Genomic DNA, 19,269 nt, shown 5'->3' with positions numbered 1-19,269 from the left:
TCAATACGCTGACTCCGGGCATGTCCTGACATGCCTGAACTTGTCTTTGAACCTGCCGTTGGGGGCCTGCGCGCTGGCGCCTGGGGGCGCTGTCCAATAAGGAGAGCGAATATTACTCTGGTTTGAACGCAGGTAAAGGGATATTCCGTGTATATATATAAATAATATACAAAGTATATCAAACGATAAAGGTAGATTCTCAGTTTAATCTGGCCCTTCACAACAGCCGCCTCCTAATTAGTCTGCACCTAATTAGTTAAGGGAGACAGATTAATAGTCCAGTCAACTGCTCAATGTCTGTTGTGGGGAGTAGGGCAATCTACAAAGTCAGTGGGTCATGATCGTCATCAGGGGAGTCAGGGAGCCTCGGCAACTCTATCAGCCTCGCCACGGGTCGGGTGTGACAGTGAGGCAGGTCGGCCATCCTGGGTATACTGGGCTGTGCTCGCCACTTGCGACGGTCTAGACGAGTCCGCTGGAAGCGACGTATTGCTTCTCTTCCGTTCAGTATCCAATAGCGACGTCGGATCTCAGCGAAGACTCTCTCTGCCCCAGCGTGGTGCACATCCTCGTCGTATTTCTTTATGATGAGCTCAGTGACCTTGTGTCGGCTGTTGAGGACTATAGGAAACGACGTCATCGGTTAAGTCCGGGGCCCGTCTCAGACGACCACCCACCCTGATGAGGCCATGGGTGTCGCGCTCGGGGGCCAAGTGGAGCAGTCTGCTGTCTGACGGGATTGGCTTTGTTCCCTGCAGGCAGTCTAGCTCGTCGGGGAACGAGTCTCTTTGGGCTCGCTGTAGCAGAAGGAGTTCTGCCTCTGCGTAGTTCGATGCGTCAATGTCGGTAGTGGGGGGAACCTCAGGGTGGTGCCACAGGAATGTTTTTAGCTGCGCACTCTCAAAGGTGAGGCAGTCGTCTATGTTAGGGTCAGTGGGGACTGGGATGTGCGTCAACCCACAGAACATAGATTTCTTGATCTCTGCCTCCTCTTGACTAGCCTCCCGAGGGGTGGGGGTAGGCCACTCTTCCTCCGGGAGCTTGAGGAACTCAGGACCATCACTGTAGATATTGTGACGTGTGAGGTCATCTAGGGACATCCCCCGTGTGATGACATCGGCTGGGTTCTGTTTCGTGTCCACGTACCTCCAGCACGCTGATCCTACCAGGTCTTGAATCTCTGTGATTCTGACTCCCACGAAGACCTTGTATCTACAAGAATCGGACTGGATCCATGTGAGTACGGTCATGGAGTCTGACCACAAGATTGTTCTTTGCACCGGGATGGTGAGTTCACGTTGGATTAACGTGGCGAGTTGCGCGCCTACCAGAGCTGCGCAGAGCTCTAGACGTGGGATCGATTGTTGCTTGCGGGGGGCTATACTTGAGCGAGCCAGGATGAAGGCTGTGTGTATTTCTCCTCCCTCCTCTCGGGCCCGCAAGTAGGCCACCGAGCCGTAGGCCACTTCCGAGGCGTCACTGAAGACGCGCAGGTCCATCTGGCACGTCTCCAGCCGCACTGTGGGTGGGAAGTAGCTTCGGCGTATGTTCACATTTTGGAGCGAGCTGAGTTCTCTCTCCCACTCTCTCCAGGTGGAAGCTAGGTGGTCGGGTATGGGGTCGTCCCAGCCCTGGTCCTTGTCCCACAGCTCTCGTACAATCATTTTCGTAAGGTAGGATAGACCCCAGCGGGTCGTATTGACTTGCGAGTGTTCTGTATACGCTCCGTCTGGTGGTCGGTAGAGGGGTCGACCTTCCCTGCTCCGTGGTCAGGGTTGTGTATTTGTAATGGAGCGAGTCTGTTTTGAAGCGCCAGACTAGGCCCAATGTCATTTCCTGTGCTTCACCTGGGGTGGTCGCCATCCAGGTCTCGCTGCTTGCTGCCTTTGTCTCTGGGGAGAGGCCGCGAAGTACTTGAGGGTCACTGCTGGCCCACTGCCGGAGATCAAAGACGCCTTTGATCAGTGAGGCGCGGAGCTTGAGCAGGAGGGCTTCGGCTTCTTCTGGCGTCGAGACGCTTTGCAGACAGTTGTCCACGTAGAAACTCCTCTCTACACTTTGTCTGACCTCCTCGTCAGCTTCAGGGTCTTCTGTCACATGTTTTTGAAGTGCGAACGTAGCACAGCATGGGCTGCATGTGGTGCCGAAGGGGAGGACCTCCCATTGGTAGATGGATGGTTGCTCATCTTTGATCCTCTCTCTCCATAGGAACCGCAGCAGGGGCTTGTCCTCCTCCACTAGTCGCACCTGCAGGAACATCCCTTTGATGTCGCCGCTGATGGCCACCTTGTCTTGGCGGAAACGTAGTAGTACGCCGAGGAGAGAGGGGCCGAGTGTCGGGCCGGGCAAGAGTTCTTTATTCAGATTCTGTAGTCCGATCTGGTAGCTGCAGTTGAATACAATGCGATCCTTGCCGTTGTGGTGGACCTTGTGGTGGGGCACGTACCAGGATTCAATCGTCTGGTCGGCCTCTTGAATGTCAATTTTCTTTATGTGTCCCGCTGTGATCAGCTTGTCGATCTCCGCGCGGTACACAGTGGCTTGAGTGGGGTCTTTGGCTAGACGCCGCTCGGTGTTCAGTAGATATCGCTCTGTCGCTTCTTTTGAGGCGTGGAGGGTGGGCATACCCTCTCGCCTCAAGAGTGGAGTTGCGTATCTCATCACTCCGTTGACCTCGACTCTCTTTGTCTTCTGCTCGAGGAGGGCTATGGCATAAGTGTCTTCCTTTGAGCGAACAAGTTTCTTTTCATTCTTAAAGGGCATCGCGTCTAATGTCCATAGCCTCTCGACGTGCTGCAAGAGGGTGGTGTCTTCTTCGTTTATCCTCGTGTAGAGACAGCGAGTGGCTGTCGGTCGGTTGGAAGACCCGGAGAGGGGGCCTTGTAGTGTCCAACCCAGGCGGGTCTCGACCGCTGCTGGACAGCCTCTGGGCCCGATGTGGACCCGGTCCGTTGGGACGATGAGGTGTGCGTGGTCGGATCCTATGAGCAGGGTCGGGGTGGCGTCGTCGATGAGCGGTATAGGTAGTTGACGTAGGTGCACGTATTTCTCCATCAGCTTTGGGATGGGGTAGGTGTACTGTGACAGGCCTATGTCGTGGCTGGTGAAGGCGTTAGTGATGCTATACTGCTTCTCGGGCTGCCCGACCGCTGCTATCGTGAAGGAGACATTTTCACCCTTTATGGTCTTCAGGTCTCTTCTAATGGTACGGATTGTCATTGTTTCTTCGCTCCCCCGCAGACCCAGCCGGGCTGCGGCGGATGCGAGGAGGAGAGTCTTTTCTGACCCATCGTCTAGGACGGCGTAAGTGTCCATGACCTTGTCCTCGTAGCTTAAGAGCACTCGGACCACCTTCAAGAGCACTCGGGAGCTCCTGCTCTTCGCAGGGTCTATGTACATGACGTTCACTCTCGAGCTGCTTGGGGGTACGGGTTTCTTCTTGTTGCTGTCGTGTAGGACCTCCATGTGGGCGCCGTCGCACTTGCTGCATCTTTTCTTTAGGCGGCACTCAGCTGCCATATGGCTGCGCGCGCAGCGGCGGTTGGCTTTGATCCACTGACTCACCTCGTCAGCGGTCAGCTTCTTGAAGGTGTCACATTGAGACAGCCAATGTTCATTTTCACAGTACTGGCATACAATCTTCCACTTCCCCTTGGTCTGGGGGGTGCTGTGGTTCTTGTGCTGCGGCACTGACTCGGCCTGGTGCATAACTGTCACTGACCGGCGGTTATCGTTGGACCTCCGAGGTCCATCTCTTGGGCTAGATCCACTCCACACGAATGTGTCCAGTCGTAGGCTACTAACTTCCCTTGCGAGGAAAGCGGCCAGGTCTAGGAGGGATGGCTCTGGGCCGTTGGGATCACGGTGGTCTCTCTGCCGCCGAAAACGCTCTTGGCGGGCTGGAGGGAGCTTCTCCAGTATTCGCTCCACATTAGAATTTGCATACAGTTCATATCTCCCCTTCTCCTTTTGGGACCCCAGCATCCCCACGAGGGATTGTACCTTGATAGAGAGGTCATCCAGTGCTCTATTGTCTTTGGCTGGGGGGAGACGGTCGATATCCCGTATTTCTTGGATCACGTAATCCCATATGCGTCCATAACGCTGGTCGAGGGCCACCAGAGCCGCGGAGTATGGGGTGCTTGAGTTGGAATATGCCAGCGCTATATTATGCGCTCTGGGCACCTTGAGATGCTTGAGGAGGATGGCATATTTGTACGACTCGTCGGGGACATCGGACATCATAGTCTCCAAACACATGCGTAATTCCGTGTACTGTGCTCTGTCCTCGCGCGTAAAGTCTGGGAACGTCGGTGTGCCAAGGTACGATGCCATGGATGGCTGGTACATTGGTGAGCGTAGGGGAAGAGGCCTCCTGGGCGAGTCTCCCCGTACGTGTGGTCGTGGGTTAGAACTTGGTGGGTACCAGAGGCCGGGTCCCCAGGTGCTGTTCCTCGGTGCTGACTGTACGTCAAACTCACCCGTGAGTTGGGTCGGGGGTTTGTAGTGCAGTGACTCGGGGCTGAAGTCGGGGCTGTACTGGGCCTCCTGGTCCAGAGTACGTTCGTGCTGGTGGGCTTGATATTCCTCCTCTTCCTCTTCTAGGTCCTGGAGTCTTCTAGTTAGTCTCTCGGCGACGTAGGCCGGTTCTTCCCGTTGGCTGGGTCTCGTATGGACCGGTCGGGGAGGGGGCTCGGAGACGTAGACAGGTTCCTCCTGTTGGCCGGGTCCCGGGTAGCTTTGTCGGGTAGGGGAAGGTGCCCTAGACCCTTGTCGTGATGATCTCCGGGAGCTCCGTGCGGAGAGAGGGGGTGTCGCCCTGGCGATCAATTGTTCTATCATCTGCGCCTGCAGCCGGTCGCGCTCTGCTTCACGCTTCGCATTGGCGGCGTCGCGCTCTGCTTCGCGCTGTGCATTGGCGGCGTTGCGCTGTGCATTGGCGCGGTCTCGTTCGATGTTCTCTTCCGTCTGAAGGCGCCTCTCCTCCAGTCTTATGCGGTCGTCCTCACTCCTTTGTTGCGCCTGGAGGCGCTCTCATTCAGTTGCAGAGTGTTCACGCTCACTAAGGGCTTGCGCTTGGCGTTGCGCGTGAAGGCGGTCTCGTTCCGCTGCAGAGTGTTCGCGCTCGCTTAATTGTTGCGCCTGGAGGCGCTCTCCTTGTTCGTGCTCGCTCATCTGTTGAGCCTGGAGGCGCTCTTGTTCCACGGCAGAGTGTTCGCGCTCACTTAATTGTTGCGCCCGGAGGCGCTCTCGTTCCGCTGCAGAGTGTTCGCGCTCACTAAGGGCTTGCGCTTGGAGTTGCGCGTGGAGGCGCTCTCTTTCCGTGGCAGAGTGTTCGCGCTCACTAAGCGTCTTTGCTTGAAGCCGGTCACGCTCACCCTGGAGTCGGTCTCTTTCGGTTGAGGCTGTCAGCGTGGCGATCAAGGCTTGCGCCAGTCTCTGGTCCGCCTCGCTGGGGGATGACACTGACGGAGGTGATCGGGTGCTGACAGGGCTTGTTGGAGATCTGTTCTCCTGGCGCGCTCCGAGGTCTATCTCCTGGGCGCGGTTCTCTTCTCTTGGTTGTGTGTCGGGTTCTATCCCTGGAGCGCTTTCTTTATCCTGGAGCGCTCCGGGGTCTATCCCGGTGACGCTGTCTGGAGGTATAGTCACGTCATGTCCCACTTGGTCCCCCCCGTGAGCTAAGTCAGTTTCGTTTGAACCCACTGGGGTCTCTACTGGCAGGGTCGCCAAGTCGATAGGATTGGACATGCTTAAACTATCCGATTTATCCGTATTTAACGTCTGTTTAGATAAGCTAGGGGGTAGAACAAAAGCGAAGTCCTCCAGATATGGAGGTAGCTGACGTTTGCGCTGCGGGCGTTCTAGCTTAGGGGAGCCGCTTGGAGAGTGTTCACCGCTGGCCATGTCAATATTAATATTATATTAAATATTACACTGATACCCTCCGGCTCGAAGGACCAATTGTAACTGAGGGGTTACAAAACCCTGACTGTATTAAAGATTGTGATAGATTAAACCACTGCTAGTTATGTACTTTAATTACTGGCCAGACAGTACATCAAATATAGATGGTGAACACCCACAAGAACACGGCATTGACAAAGAAATAGTATTTGAGGGTAATTTATTATTATTAGGCAACATTAGGTTACAGAATGAGAATTAGGGTCGCGCTTGTATGGCGAAGAATATACGTAAAGTCAGTCAATAGCATGAGTCATTAAGAATAGCAGGAATCCTACGATGGGTCTAAGTTGACACCACCTGTCGTATAGTAGCAACTATATAGGGCAACACTGGTACCGCCTGGAGACAATGGGTTCCCTCCGGGGGTGTAAGGCCTGGAGGGTAGAGGAATGCTCGGGTACTCCGTCTGATTCAATGAGGAATAAAGAGACTCCAGGTACAGGAGTCGGTCCTTGTAAACTCCCTTGATCAGCAGCAAAGCAATAATTGTAATCCAAATGCTCGATAGCATTGATGACAGTTAGCCAGCCTCCGTCCACGAGGCCAGCCCGAGTTGTAATCCTCACGAGGTTGAATCCCAAACGATAATGGAAATCAACGATGCTCTTCTCCGGGTACCACGTTCCAAATCAATATAATCCAACCAGTAATGGTTCTGCAATCGCCGACGCCGATTCTCCTGTGTACATGTCCAACGGTTCTCCGCCTAGGACTCCTCGGGTGTGGGCGACGTATTTAGGCCACACACCCTGGCTAAGTACACTAGCTAAAGACACAACGAACCGCTGGGTAATGCTACACACGAACGAACTATGGCCGCACGATATACAATAAATGAACGACTATTTACTTCACATTAGATTAGGTCGAACTCGACGTTACTGCATTAAACTCTGACACTTTACTATTCTATTCGCACGTGGTTCTCCATGCTCTGTTAGACGCAAGGTTGCTCACTTCACTGCACGTTGACTCGTGGTGAAGGTGGGGTAAGGTACTGAACAGTAACGGTGTGCGCACCTTGCGCTGTATTTATACTTAAGTGAATATCTAGTCCCAAACCGCAGTCTTTGTCTGGTATCAATACGCTGACTCCGGGCATGTCCTGACATGCCTGAACTTGTCTTTGAACCTGCCGTTGGGGGCCTGCGCGCTGGCGCCTAGGGGGCGCTGTCCAATAAGGAGAGCGAATATTACTCTGGTTTGAACGCAGGTAAAGGGATATTCCGTGTATATATATAAATAATATACAAAGTATATCAAACGATAAAGGTAGATTCTCAGTTTAATCTGGCCCTTCACAACACTGCATATACACACAAATGTGTTTCCCGGTTTCAATGGGTTTTAACAGAAGAATATTTGTATTTTATTGTGGTGGTGGTCTGGTCGTAGCTTTACAGAGATTATATACAATTGAGTACAATGAACGGTTATCCCCGCCTAGAAATTATACAGTAAAAAAAAATAAGAATCTTTACAGACAACTTTTGTAAAAAAGAGAATCGACTTAACATAAGCGTTGTCTGTTTTCCTATAAACTCTTTTGGAGGAACTGATATTAACTGATATCAAGGAAACTATAAAATAAGAAAGGGTCATTATGTCACTGTGTAGCGCATGAACGCACATTGGAGCAAAGTGTGGGAACAGCCATCTCCTCGTTTATGACCGGTCATTTAAACAAGTTATTACCTCAGATGTCAGAATCATCGGCAACTTGTTGTATCGTTAACTAGCTAACATTTGATATATTGGTTGATGTGTATTTCCTCAGATAGCTTGTATATTTAGCTTTTCCATGCATCTCCCATAGGCTTCAATACTAGAACTGGCACCAAGCAGAGCATAGAATGCTGCTGTTCTGACGTAATGATCCTTCCTTCTTTTATACTTTCCTTGACTGATATTAGGAAGTCAAGTCCCTCAGAATTTCTTTATAATTTTCTTATTCCAATTCATTTTTCCATTTCCCCCTTTTTTTAATGTAGGCCATATAAACACAAATACTTTTCTTAAGTCCTCCGTAGTTAGGTCCCCATGGTGGTCTGGGTTCTGAGGCCATTCCTCTTCGGGCTTGGTGAGGAATTCCGGCCCCTGTATCCAAGTCTCATTGTGCAGGAATGATTCCACATTGAGTCCTCTCGACGTGTGGTCAGCAGGATTAGTAGCAGTATTTACATACCGCCACTGTCCTACTTCTGACAGCTTCAAGATGGTCTCCACTCGATTCGCTACGAAGGTGTGAAACCTACTGGTTCTGTTTGGGATGTATTTGAGAACAGTGGTGCTGTCGGACCAGAAAACAGATTTGTTTAGTTGGAGCTCCAGCTCGGATCTCAAGGTCCTGTCCATGCGCGATGCCGTGGTAGCGGCTGCTAGCTCCATGTGTGGGATAGTGAGGGGCTTGAGCGGGGCCACTCTCGTTTTTGCCATGACGAAGGCAACATGAAGCTTGTTGTCATCACTCTTCTGTAGCAGATAGCTCACCGTTCTGTAACCTTCTTGGCTAGCATCTGCGAAGTGATGCAGCTGGTTGAATGTTGCCTCGTCGAAGCCCTTGGCCTTGAAACTCCGAGGCACTCCTCCATCCTCAAACAGACGAAGGTCCTCCATCCAGCTGGACCATTGTAGACCGAGGTGCTCGGGGATGTCGTCATCCCATCCTAGTTCTAATCTGCAGAGCTCTTGGAGGATCCTCTTCGCTGTCAAGACCACTGGAGCCAGGAGGCCCAGCAGATCGTAGATTGAGCCAACTATAGAGAGGATGCCTCTTCTTGTGGGTGGTCTTTCTTGTAGGACAATCTTGAACTTGAAGTTATCGCTCTCAGTACACCACCGGACTCCCAAAGCTCGCTCGACCGGGAGCAGGTCCGGATCCAGATCTAACTCCCTCAGAAGGTTCGGCCCTTTCCTCAGCAGGGATAGCGGACAGCACGGCTCGGCTGTTGCTCAACCAGTTAGGGGCTGTCCATCCAAACGCTGGGTTTAATGTAACCGTGATTGTATGTGCGCAGTTGCACTGTTCGCCCACACACAACCGGGGTTTTGCTACACTGCAACCGCGGTCTTTGAAAACCGGAGTCCAGGGTGAAGTTTTGCGCGCATCCCGGTTACACCTCAGTGTGGGCATAGTAACCGAGGTTATTTCCAGTGTTTACGGCAGAGCTGTCGCAATTATTTCCCATGTTTACGGCAGACTGTGGCAAACAAATAGCAAGTTAGCAACCGAACGCGGGGTAGAGAGATTAGAGCAGAGCCAGCTACACCAGTGTTTACAGCAGAGCTGTCCCAAGTAGCATTATATGAAAATTATTGTAACAAACTTTTGTTCGAAACGTATCGTCTGTGTTGAAGACTGTTGTGATTGACTGATTATGTCTGTTGTCGCATTCCTGACCTGACCAGAGTAAACCTGTAGCTGCGGCTAAACTAAGCTCACGTGTTGTCAAGTTATTGTTATAAGGAACCCAGTCCCAACTATAACAGTCTGCATCCCCTTAACAATTGTTTGTATTGAGCCGTATTGTATTGTACCCATCTGCACTGTGTTAAATAACGTTTACATCCATTAATTATACTACTAGTCCTAACGTTACTACATTATTACGTTAGCATGTAAGCTAACAAAATCTGCAATCTTTTTGTGAGACTAAACTCCGCTCTTGGTGGTAAATTGTGTCGATGTTGGTTGTTTCATCAACAAATGAGGCAGAACACACAGTGAATGTATCCTTTTTTGTTTATTGCACGTTGTTCTAGCTACAAACTGTAGAATTGTTTGGCTGTGAGCAAGGAGGGATGTTTGTGTTCCAGGCTTCAGGTCAGTTTCCTGTATTAACCCTAAACCCATAGATATATATAGAACACTAGATAGCTTAAGGCGGAGTCACCAGCGTCTCTGAACCGCCGCCATCTTGCCCCAGTCAGCCTTTCTAGAATTGTTTGGCTGTGAGCAAGGAGGGATGTTTGTGTTCCAGGCTTCAGGTCAGTTTCCTGTACATCGCCACCTACTGCTTTTTTCATTGTACTACATGTATATGACGTCACTCGTGCAGGGTCTAAACCAGTCGTGTGGACAGAGTTTAATTTTTTTGAATTAATACAAAAAAACTGGTGTAAAAAATACCCTGTGATCGTGTGGACTGGGCCTTAGTAAGCCGGAATCCTCCTGAGGCAAGGATAGCCCTTAATTCATTGCATAGGGACACAGCCTCCTCTTCTGAACGAACTGATTTGAGGTCATCAACGTAGAAGCTGTGCAGCACTGTGTCGACCCCTGCAGGGCTGTACTGTCCTCTGTTGTCTTGTGCACACTTTTGTAGGGCAAAGCTGGCACAACTAGGAGATGAGGTGGCACCGAATATATGTACTCTCATTCTGTACTCTATTAGGTCTTGGCTAATGTTACCAGAAGGCCACCAGAGAAAGCGGAGAAGGTCTGCGCATGTCGTAGGACAGTGGCGGTATGTAAATACTGCTACAAATCCTGCTGACAGCGCGTCGAGAGGACTCAATGTGGAATCATTCCTGCACAATGAGACTTGGATACAGGGGCCAGAATTCCTCACCGAGCCCGAAGAGGAATGGCCTCAGAACCCAGACCACCATGGGGACCTAACCACGGAGGACCCAGAGGTAAAGAACGCTGTGGTCAGCGCTACTGTAGCTGAAGAGAAGTTCGACACAGTTCAGCAGTTCCTGGAATATTACTCCAATTGGAACCGTCTCAAGAAGGCAGTCGGTTGGATGCTGAAGCTTAGAAGCACTCTGCTGATGCTGTGTCGCAAGAGGAAGAAGATGAATGCTTCGCTCACAGTCTGAGGTACAGACACAGATGGAGATCTTAAAGGCAAGCCTGGCGAAGACCAACCTCACTGTGGAGAATGTAAAGGAAGCAGAGCTTGAGATCATTCGTTACAGTCAGCGACAGAAATACTCAGAAGAAATCGCTCAAGATGAGCAGTCCTATCGCTAAGCTCAAGCCAGTACTGCAAGATGGAATCCTCAGAGTAGGTGGAAGACATGACAATTCGGCGATGCCTGAAGAGGCTAAACACCCAGCCATCCTACCTAAGGATCTCCATGTAACGGAGCTTATACTCCGAGACATCCACCAGAATGTGGGTCACAGCGGTCGTAACCAAGTATTGCCCAAGCTGCGACTCAAGTTTTGGATCCCTGGAGCTCACGCTGCCATACGAAGAGTCCTCTCCAAGTGTGTAACCTGTCGACGCACACACAGTGCTGCTGGACAACAACAGATGGTGGATTTACCTCAGGACAGGGTTCTTCCAGATGATCCCCCTTTCACCAACACTGGGGTAGACTACTTCGGTCAGTTCAACGTCAAACGCGACAGAAGCGTCGGGAAGAGGTGGGGTTGCATCTTCACCTGTCTGGCTATCCGTGCTGTCCACATTGAGGTGGCATCATCGTTGGACACCGACTCATTCATTGACGCTCTCCATCGCTTCCACGCGAGAAGAGGTCAGGTGAAAATCCTCCGTTCAGACAACGGGACTAACTTCGTTGGAGCGGAGCGCGAGCTAAGAAGAGCTATGGAACAATGGAATAGCTCCAAGATCGAGAACACTCTACGACAGAGGGGAATCCAATGGATTTTCAACCCCCTTACCGGTTCTCACCATGGCGGAGTCTGGGAGCGGATGATCAGGTCGGTCAGGAAGATTCTCAGCATCACCTTAAAGCTCCAGACTCTGGATGAAGAAGGCCTACACACCGTCTTGTGTGAGGCAGAAGCCATCATTAACAGTCGACCGATAACCAAGGCTTCTAGTGATCCGGACGACCTGGAAGCGCTTACCCCCAACCACCTCTTGCTCCTCGAGTCAAAGCCTTCCCTGCCTCCAGGCCTTTTCGTGAAAGAAGAGCTCTACTCCCACAGAAGATGGAAACAGGTCCAGTATATGGCAGACATATTCTGGAAACAATGGACACAGGAATATCTACCTCAGCTCCAAGAGAGACAGAAGTGGACACGTGTGTCACGCATGTGGTAAATTCCCACAGACTTTCTACAATAATTTGAGGTTATTGTAGCACAACACAATGAGATTGACTATCTGGAAGGAGGAGGAAAGATTCATACTTGATAGAATTGTTGGTCTCCTCATCAGACTTTAGCAGATGAGGAATAAAACGTGTAGGCCAGACAAACCAGAACTGTATTTCAACTCAACTGATTTATTTGAGTCAGGGCCAAGGGTGAATAAAAGGTTGACTTTTACATACAAAAGATGATCAGAGAACATTAACAGAGCTGTCTGTTGTACAGAAATATCACAATCAGGTTTGCATCTCCAACCTCAATAATGTACATAAAACAGTCGGTAACATAATCTGAACATACATTGAAAATACTGTAAGCCCTTTTTTGCATATAAGTAAGCCTGGTTTCTAAGCTAAGTTACATTCTAGTCTAACCACACAATGCGGGTTCCATCCGGCTTACTTACATCAAAAAGCAGTAGTTTCTCTGGTCGGGAGGAGTCGGTGGAGCCCCCAGACCCCCCTGGTGGTGTCTGGTCTGAGAGCTCCCGAATTACCAAACTGTCCCCTCCTTTATACTACCATTTCTAGCCAAAATAGAATACAGTTCACTATTACAGTTGATCCAATCATGCATCTCCTGTGGGCGCCTTCTGTGAGCGGTGTCCTGTGGCGCTGGCAGCCCCTCCCTCTGGGTTCCTCTGTGTGTCTTCTCACGGGGGGGCTGGCCTAATGTCCTTCTGGTGGGGGGTCTCCTTGTGGGCGCTGGCAGCCCCCCCCCCTGGGGTGTGGCGACGTGATGGGACAGAGACAGAAGGGGCCCATCGGTGGCCCACGTCCGTGTGATCTTTTGCTGAGATGAAGGGGCCTGGCTTGTCTCACGAGGGGGGGTGTGACATGATCGCTTTGACCCTTTGGGCCTTCTTTACCATACAGTACTAATCTGATCACCTAGTGGGGGTGACCTTTGTCTATTCAACTATCCCTGCCACCACTTCTGCTAAACAGTATACAAGGCTGTTTATGAAATTCAACTCAATATTACCACATTCCCCGTTTTGACGATTTGTATCATCACATATGATATATTGACTTGATTTTCTATACATTCTAACCATACATAATAAAATTCATTTTTTCCAAAATTAAAATTCATTTTTTTTCAAAATTTCTCCATTTTTTTTTTTTTTTTTTTCCATTTTTTTTTGGCACATCTCATCAATTTTTGCCTTCTTGTCTTCTTCTTTTCTTTCCCACATTTCCCCTGACTATGGCCCCCTCCCGGGGAATCCAAATGACCCATTCATCCAGAACCCCAATTAACCTACTCTGCCTTAAATGAAACAGTGTTTACCACTCTTTCATCAGGCCTCGTCCTCTGGGCACATTTAATATGCTAAAAACAATTAAAACAATTTAATCTAAACATTACACATTCAAATAAAACACAATTTTTTAAAATTATGGTATCCGTTTACATGATCTGGGGTGACACAGAAATTAGTATCCCAATTTTTCATTTTACATTCATTCTCTGAAATAATCTCTTCTTTCTGCAAATTTTTTCTTCAAGATAGTACAATCACGTCTGCATAATCAATTAATTGCTTCCCACCTATCCTCCCCCCTTTTATGACACATAACGGTCATAAACTTGTCACTTCTTGTTTCCACAGCTCAGTTTTGGCCGAGAAAAGCAGAATTTCAACGAAAATTTTCTTCCATTCCCCATGTCGGCCATAACCTCCTAATATACAACCGATGTGTATGTGTCTAGTTTAGTACTCTTGCGTTGTGTCATAATCTACATCAGTTGTTACCGTTCAGTCACCTCCCGTTCAACATACCAATCAATCACACAGAGGCCCTTGTTCAACGCTTTGGTTGCACAGTCTCCGACCGTTTTCGCCCCCCCCCTCCCTCCACCCCATGTCGGCCAGCCTCAGCTGAAGCCAATGTTTGTAGGCCTGGACCTCGTCATATTCTGTCCCATGACTGTATTTCCATGGATCTACAGACGAACAACTCCGTCAGTCTGGAGGTTTGTCTCAACCTCCGGCCTTTGTATCCGGGGCTATATTGAAGGAGGGGCCGCGTCTACAAGCGACCTCTTTCCACAGTCCAACAATCTCCCACAGGAACTGACTGAACGGGTTCACACCATCGTGTCATAATCTAATGAAATGTATTCATGTCTCTCCCAGCGTTGCTCTGCCTTTCCCCTCCCTTTTCTGAGCTGTCGAAGACACAAGCACAGAGCAAATCATTTTACACAATATGTCAACATACTCAATAAGGGAAGCCATTAATTCCATATGCAAATCGTGGTGGCACTACTTAACTTGTCATCGATCGGATCCAATGCATCTCTTCTGTCAACAGTCCTCCCCCGCCACATCATGTAACACAGATTGGGAAAAAACAAAAACCACCAATTAATATTCAAATACAACTACATGTGAGATTATCATTCATCCCCAAAATAGCAAAACAATGAAATCAATACCTCCAACATCAGACCACCTCAATGGTCACTTAGAGAAAAAAAAGAAAATAAATCTAAAACTCCTAATTCAAAGCAGAGCCAGGAGCCCGAGGTGAATAGGAAACACAGATATATCCTACCTAAACACAGTCTGTTATTCTTAAGACTAGTTTCACCTTAAGTGAAAGCTAAGTTGTGTGTGTGTATGCATGTGTGATCAAACTGTGTGAATGTGTCTGCGTGTGTCTGTGTGTGTGTGTGTGTGTGTGTGTGTCTGTGTGTGTCTGTGTGTGTGTGTGTGTGTGTGTGTATGGGTAATGTAAGGCAGAACATGGGGCCCATCCCCCGCTCAAGCACCCACTGAAATCAAAAGACACTCAGCTCATCCTCACATTTCTAGGTAAACACTCATAAACAAAGCCATTCACGCTTGTTTCACTCATGCATCAAAACTCTCTCATTCAACACACACATTTAACTCATTAATCATCACTCAGGTCCACAGACAACGTTAGTTTCCCTTCCTTCCTGCTCTCAGCTGTCTCCAGGCTAAACACAATCTACCCTTATTTCTGCACTCCTACCCTCACTTCAAAGATGGACTGGACCCATCTTAAATTTAGAACCATCCCTGCCGTCCAGTGCACAGACAGTTTCAAATTATTCCCTTATCAACCAGTTAACTTTCATAAGTCATAACCCCAAATGAATGCCACTTTCTTGATTGTCTCACTCACTTAACCCAGCTGTGTTCTGTATTAGCAACTGTCTCCTGCATCTTCACCTCTGACCTCTCTCATCCTGTTGCATCTAATCTCTCTCATCCTGTCATAAAAGAACCGCTATTGTAAGCAGCTGTACATCCTGACCCCCCTTGGGCATATTGACCCGCCTCAAAAAGATTCCTACCCCCCTGGGTAATATAACCTTCTCAACTTTTGCCTCTTTCATGACCCATGCATACAGTCTCCCCTGAGCACAAAGGCTTTTGACACAAAGACCCTATCTCCTCACTTCATGAAATAACCTTCATCTGTAAATCATTAAATGGTTAATCACACTTCTCATCTTCCCAGAGGCAAGCCGCCCCCAGGTTTTTGAATTAATCACACATTCCCAGGGAGAAGGCCAACCCCCTCCCCAGCGTATACAATTATTAAGGATCAATAAAAACAATCATGTCGATCACTGTAAACACAACCATATCAAAATTTGTCCTTGCAGCAAGCCTCCATCAATAAATTATCCTACAAGTCGGAGGCTTGTGTCAACATTTTAACACTGTATTAAATATTTACCAATCTAAACCAAGCATAAACACATGTCCTAACCATATTAACAGTGTATTAAAGATTTAACAATCTAAAACAAGCATCAGTAAATTATCCTGCTTCACAACCGGGCTTGTATCAAATTCCACTATAAAACATTTAGCAAATAATATAAACATTATCCTATTTAAATCTTCAGTGTTATTAAAGCTATAACAAGTATCAACATCTGACATTTCAACATCAATGCATTCTATACAAGCATCTTAATTCAAGCTACATAAAACACAACATCATTATTTCAAGCTTACAATTGTACATGTTACACAAATTTAAAAAACTGGAAATACCCCATCAACTCTAATTATTATACATGTAAGCATCATTCATTTCAGCATAACATTTATAGTGGTTAGTCCTAAATGCTCCTTTCTTCATACACATGTGATAAATTGATTTTACTGCAAGCAAGTGCAACATGTAACTCTAGTGTAGAGCCATTTTCCAAATTCAGCCTATAGCTACTCTCAAACTCCCGTTTATCTGTGTACCATGTATGCAATAAAAGTTATGATGTATTTTAACACGGGTGACTGAATTTGCAAATCTGGTATGTCATTAATGTATAGTTGTAGCAGTACTGACTATCTGATGAATTGAAACTGGGGGACCCTGATGTAAACAAGACAAAAGTCTTCCTTTGGTCTGCATCCCCTTAACAATTGTGTGTATTGAGCTGTACTTATTTTTAATCAATCCCTATTCATTCCCCCCTGGATAAAAATATACCCGTTTGCATCAAAGACAATACTACAATCTACCCAGTATAGCCGGTTTGTGAACCCCAGATTTATCATAGGCAATGTATCCATTATTCCATTTCCCCTCAATAGGCTCACTGTATTGTTTGCAGCCTAAGTAAACCCTTAATGACTATCTCCCCTAATCTAACCACTATACATGTTACATCCCTTCCCCTGCTTACACAAAAATACAATGCACAATATACAAATACCGCCATATTACATAATGCAGAATATCCTCTTACCCGTTATTTCTATCCCCTGAGCGAACTATTCCGAATGCACTAGACCCAATCCACGTTGTACCGCGCATGCGCAGTTGCAACCGAAGCGGCTGTTATAACGTCGTTTACGACAACCAAAATCTGCCACGACATTCATAACATGCCCCGATATTCATAATCTGCCACGACATTCATCACGTTATCTACCCCTTCCCCAACATCACTCTCAAAACTCGAACCGTAACGTCTGCCGCCCGTAAACGCCACAAAACAACGGCATGCAAGCTAACTAGCTTTAGCCAGCTCCAATGCGACGTTCAAGGCCCTCACGGGAGCCGTGCCTTTCAAGATCCGTTCATCCACGCAATTCGCTCAGTACCAACCAAAGCATAAACAATTCACACAAGCTTAAAATAGCCAACCACTCTAACAGAAAATAATTTTTAAAACAAATACACCAACCAACGCCGCACACATAGTTCAACACGAATCCTTTCTCCTACCTTCTCCGCCTCACTTCATAGCACCGCGAACGTTACATACTCTCCACAACACTATGACGTCACCAAGCAGCGAATCCCTAATATCATATTATACCATCGTTACTGCATCAATAATAATCCTCAAAACGGCCACAATCTCTCCCGTCCACGTCTAGATTCGCCTCTCACCTGTACTCGCCGCCACAGCGTTTAATCAATCCTCTCATAACGCCACCGTAACGTCCCCAGCTTCACCGCGGACTTTTCCACAGAGCTAAGCTAGCTAGCCCCAACCACCAGCAGGACTCGCCTCCAACATATGTCCGTTGGTCATTAAAATATCATAACAAAATAACACTAAGCTCCTACGTTTCGCCAATCATTCATAACCATAGCCATAGCCCCCCCATACAATTCCTAACCATAGCCATAGTCCCCATACAACCATTAAGTACTTTATCAGTCATTTCGACCGAATTGTTTTTGTATCACAGCGAACGTAATCAATTAACAGGCCGGTTTCGCTCAAGATTAAAAAGGATACTATGCCTAAGGACGGCAAATATATCTACATTTAATTTGTGCTATAATTCTACCATAGAACGTACAACGCACCCTGAACACGCCGGCACCCTACACTTCCATTAATTACTACGTTTTAATCCTGCAATCGCACAGATCCCTGCGCTGATCATGCCAGGGTCTAACAATCTTTCACCATACTTGACTTGCATGTTCTGAAATAGTAACAGAGCCCTTAGCCCGACGCATTTATGCCCATACTGACCCACTCAAGGTCCCCGTCCCGCCTATTCTGTGGCTACAAGCAGGGTCATAATGCACATTGGACACAGCTCTCTTTCCATTTCAGAACAATCAAATCTCCCCAACTTACCCGCGCCCTCTTCCTGAGAATAACTTTAGGGCAATTACATACTCAGAACGCGCCCCTGTCGTACACAACAGAATAACCGTGCTTCCTAGCAAGAAAAGCCTTTTACCTGCCGTCATGCGACGCCACCCCCGTTATAACATGACCAGATATCCTGTGCGGCACCAATACGCAATCACATTACTATAACATGAGGCCTTGTAATTACTCCAACTTCCCCGTACAGTTCATAAAGTATATTCCATACGCGTTAACCAACCCAACCCCCGTGGCCCGCTGGGCCGAGACCGGCCTCCTGTGTCTGAATGAACATACAAACACAAAAAGCCCACGTTTGCATGTTCACTGCACAACAAGCGCGATCGTCATACCTCCGGACATCCTAACCTAAGACACCGCACCCCCTGACCCTGCATGCAAAAGCCATATTCACCGTGGGCCCCAACAGTGGCGTACACAACCAACCTTCATTCTGTTCCTCTCTCTCCTCCATTCAGACAACAAGCCCATCGTTAATCACTTCAAACGCAGCAACACCCCAGCTCTTTGCCCCGTGTCCCCAACACACAGCAAGGTCCAGATATGATACATATGACAAGACCCTACCGCACCTTTTCAGGGGGAGACACAAAGGATGGGAACAACGGCACCATTTCTGTGGTAAATTCCCACAGACTTTCTACAATAATTTGAGGTTATTGTAGCACAACACAATGAGATTGACTATCTGGAAGGAGGAGGAAAGATTCATACTTGATAGAATTGTTGGTCTCCTCATCAGACTTTAGCAGATGAGGAATAAAACGTGTAGGCCAGACAAACCAGAACTGTATTTCAACTCAACTGATTTATTTGAGTCAGGGCCAAGGGTGAATAAAAGGTTGACTTTTACATACAAAAGATGATCAGAGAACATTAACAGAGCTGTCTGTTGTACAGAAATATCACAATCAGGTTTGCATCTCCAACCTCAATAATGTACATAAAACAGTCGGTAACATAATCTGAACATACATTGAAAATACTGTAAGCCCTTTTTTGCATATAAGTAAGCCTGGTTTCTAAGCTAAGTTACATTCTAGTCTAACCACACAATGCGGGTTCCATCCGGCTTACTTACATCAAAAAGC

Source organism: Notolepis coatsorum (genome assembly GCF_963971535.1).
Source record: "Notolepis coatsorum genome assembly, chromosome: 8".
Lineage (NCBI taxonomy): Eukaryota > Metazoa > Chordata > Actinopteri > Aulopiformes > Paralepididae > Notolepis > Notolepis coatsorum.
The sequence above is the reverse complement of the archived record's forward strand: the minus strand, read 5'-3'. Positions refer to the sequence as shown.